The sequence below is a fragment of the Sapajus apella genome, unplaced genomic scaffold, assembly GCF_009761245.1.
Source record: "Sapajus apella isolate SASKATOON/1434 unplaced genomic scaffold, GSC_monkey_1.0 scaffold14, whole genome shotgun sequence".
NCBI lineage: Eukaryota > Metazoa > Chordata > Mammalia > Primates > Cebidae > Sapajus > Sapajus apella.
The window spans coordinates 2,425,932-2,430,420 of NW_022436954.1; positions in this window are offsets into that span (position 1 = coordinate 2,425,932).

The following is a 4,489-nucleotide window of genomic DNA, read 5'->3' on the forward strand; positions in this document are numbered from 1 at the left end:
GACTATGAGATAAGCTTTTGGCATTGCATTTTTTTTTTTTTTTTTTTGAGACTGAGTTTCGCTCTCGTTACCCAGGCTAGAGTGCAATGGCGTAATCTCGGCTCACCGCAACCTTCGTCTCCTGGGTTCAGGCAATTCTCCTGCCTCAGCCTCCTGAGTAGCTGGGACTACAGGCACGCGCCACCATGCCCAGCTAATTTTTGTATTTTTAGTAGAGATGGGGTTTCACCATGTTGACCAGGATGGTCTGGATCTCTTGACCTCGTGATCCACCCGTCTCAGCCTCCCAAAGTGCTGGGATTACAGGCTTGAGCCACCGCATCCGGCCTAAATTTTTTTTTTTTTTTAAAGATGGGGTTTCACCATGATGGCCAGGCTGGTCTTGAACTCCTGACCTCAGGTGATCCACCCACCTCGGCCTCCCAAAGTGCTAGGATTATAAGCGTGAGCCACTGTGCCCGGCCGAAATCCCGTCTTTAAAAAAAAAAAAAAAGAAAGAAAGAAAGAAACTGGGCAAAGAATAGCTATTGATTGTCTGTCAGCTGAACAGTTCTCAGAGTTCGCACAGAGCTGGCATGGGTTCAAGTTCTGATACGCTAAAGCAGAGTGACTTCATTGGACACCTGGGGCATTCAGGAGCAAGCCCAAAAAGGTCACTAATAGCTACTGGAGACCTGCTCTAAGAAAGTTCAAAACAAGTCTTGAAAGGATCAAGTTTATCTGTAAGTAAATTAAATGTTTGCCAGAGGAAGGCCTACCACTGTTGAACAGAAAATTAAAAATTCAGACATTTAACAATGTAAAACTCACAATGTCCAGTACCTAAGGAAGTTTTACTAGATATGTGACAAAGCAGAAAAATGGGACCCCTAACCAGGAGTAAAATTAGTAAATTCAAAGAGACCAAGAAATGACAGAGATAAAATTAGCAAGCAAGGAATTTTAAACGCCTGTCAGAAAATGCTCAAATATGGCCGGGTGCAGTGGCTCATGCCTGTAATCCCAGCACTTTGGAGGGCCGAGGCAGGTGGATTATGAGGTCAGGAGTTCAAGACCAGCCTGACCAGCATGGTGAAACCCCATCTCTACTAAAAATACAAAAATTAGCTGGGCATGGTGGTGCATGCCTGTAATCCCAGCTACTCAGGAGGCTGAGGCAGAGAATTGCTTGAATCCAGGAGGCGGAGTTTGCAGTGAGCCAAGATCGTCACTGCACTCCAGCTTGGGCAACAGAATGAGACTCTGTCTAAAAAGAAAAGAAAAGAAGGCCGGGCGCGGTGGCTCAAGCCTGTAATCCCAGCACTTTGGGAGGCCGAGGCGGGTGGATCACGAGGTCAAGAGATCGAGACCATCCTGGTCAACATGGTGAAACCCCGTCTCTACTAAAAATACAAAAAATCAGCTGGGCATGGTGGCGCGTGCCTGTAGTCCCAGCTACTCAGGAGGCTGAGGCAGGGGAATTGCCTGAACCCAGGAGGTGGAGGTTGCGGTGAGCCGAGATCGCGCCATTGCACTCCAGCCTGGGTAACAAGAGTGAAACTCCGTCTCAAAAAAAAAAAAAAGAAAAGAAAAGAAAAATTAACTGAATGGGATTAAGAACAAGATTACACACTGCAGAAGGAAAGATCAGACAACTTGAAAGCATGACAATAGAAACTATTTAAAATGAAGCATAGATTAAAAAAAACAAACAAACCCAGAGCTTTAGTAATCTGTGAGACAATACCAAGCAATATGACATGTGTCTAATTCCAAGAAAGGGGACAGAAAATATTTAAAGAAAATGGCCAAAATTTTCCAGACTCATAATGAAATTATAAAATAAAAATTATCAACCCTCAGATCCAAGAACCTCAATGAATATAATGAACACCAAAAAAAAAAAAAAACTATGCAAAAGACTATCATATCTACACTTTAAAAAATCAATTAGATAAAAAGCAGACTTAAAAACAGTCAGAGATGGCCAGGCACAGTGGTTCATGCCTCTAATCCCAGCACTTTGGGAGGGTGAGGTAGGTGTATTGCTTGAGCTCATGAGTTTCAGACCAGCCTGGGCAACATGGCAAAATCCCATCTCTACAAAAAATACAAAAATTATACAGGCATGGTGGCATGCACCTGTAGTCCCAGCTACTTGGGAGGCAGAGCAGGATGGCTTGAGCCCAGGAGATGAAGATCGCAGTGAGTTGAAATTGTGCCAAGGTATTCCGGCCTAGGTGACAAAACCAGACCGTGTCTCAAAGAAAACAGAACAAGAAAAAAAAGGAGAGAGAGAGAAAAAGGACGAGAATTATTACAAACTGATTTTCAGAAGTTATGCAAGACAAAAGACCAGAGAATGGCATCTTTAACATTTTAAAAGAAAAATTTTAAATGGGTTTCATCAAAAGTAAAAACTTTTGTGTCTCAAAGGACACCATCAAGAGAGTGAAAAGGCAACCTACAGCGTGGGAGAAAATATTTGCATATTATATCTTATAAGAGTCTAATATATACAATTTTTATTTTTAAAAAACATTAATAGTTCAACAATAAAAAGACAAATAATCAAATTTTAAAGGAGAAAATGATCATAATAGATATTACTTCAAAGACATACAAATGACCGATAAGCATGTGAAAAAATGTTCAACATCATTAGTCATTAGGAAAATGCAAATCAAAACCACAATGAGATACCAATTCACACATCCACTAGGATGGCTATAATAAAAAAAAAAATGACACCATGTGTTAATGGGAACTTAATAAATCAGCAGGGAAAGGATAGACTGTTTAGGAGATAGTGTTAGGAAATCTGACCCATAATATGGAGGAAAAATCAAGCTCATAAAAAATAGATTCCAATTGGATCCAAGAACCAAAATCTGAATGGGAAAAACTATAAAAGTAATAGAAGAAAATATAAAAGACTACATTTTTTATCCAGGGAGAAGAATACTTTCAGATCTAAAAGGCACAAAATTTCAGAGGAAAAAATTCTGAAGAGTTGGCTATACCAAAATTTAGGATGTCTTCCAACTAAAGTTCACAATAGATAAAGTTGCCATAAAAAGCAGAGAGTTCTCAAAAACAAACAAACAAACAAACAAACCCTGCAATGTCTACACCCTACAAGGCATTAATACCTAGAAATACAAACAATTCCTGCAAATCAGGAAGGAAAAGAAAGGAAACCCAATTGAAAAATGGGCAACAGGTATGAACAAGCAATTTGACAAAGGGGAACTACAAATGGCCAACAGATATATGAAATGATGCTCAAACTTACTGTAATCAGGGAACTGTAAGTAAACCATCTACAGTAGATCACTTTACAACCATCAGATTGGCAAAGTTAGAAAAACAAATAACACCAAGTGTTGGTGATAGGAACATTCATGGGAAAACATGAACATTCTTCATTCCTATTCTGTTGATAGAGGTGAAACCTGAAGCAGCCATTCAGAAAAAGAATTACCAGGCATCATTCAGTGAAACTAAATGTGCATATGTTCTATGACCCAGCAATCCTCCTCCCAGAATACATCCCAGAAAAATCTTGAGTCAAGTCCAGTGGGTACATGCATGAGGATGTTTAACACAGTGTTTTGATGATAACGGGAATTTTGAAGCAAGCTGGGGATCCACAGGAAGGGATAACAGATCAATGTGCATGATGATATTTTAAACCACAACTTTTACATACAGCCACCTGGATATATCCTACAAACATACCATCAAGTGAAAAATAAAAAACCCATCATTAATTCAACATCACAACATCTATGTTAATTTAAAACACGATGGGCAACCACTCCATTACGAAAGATACTGAGGTGCCAAAGGACTTGCGTGGAACAGGTTGGAACTGATATAAGAGGCAGGAGGAACCAGGCAGCTAAGATGGGATGGGGCGGGAACCTTGAATAAATGGAGGGTTTTTAATGGACTGATGCTCATAGTGTGTCTTAAACAAAGGCCTATAGTTAATTCTACTCTTTGCCCCTGAGGTCTAACTTTTTTTTTAACAGACAGGGTCTTGCTCTGTCTTCCAGGCTCACTACAACCTCAATGTGTCAGGTTCAAGTAATCCTCCTGCCTCAGCCTCCCAAGTAGCTGGGACCACAGGTGTGTGCCACCATGCCCAGCTAATTTTAGAAAAAACTGTAGAGATTGGATCTCACTATATTGCCCAGGCTGGTCTCAAACTCCTGGCTTCAAGCAAGCCTCCCAAAGTGGCTGGGGTTACAGGCATGCAGCACCACACCCAGCCCCAAGGTCTAATTTTTTTTTTTTTTTCAGTTAACCCACAGGATTTGATCATTACAGGAGGAAAAAAATGATATTAAATGCTTCTATCAAATACTTTTTCTCCATCTATTGATGATAATGCTTTTTCTACAACAGATGTAGAAAAAGCATTTGATAAAAGTCAATTCCTCTCCATGATTTAAAAAACAATTCAAATCAAGATAGAAGAGAATTTTTTTTTTTTTTTTTTGAG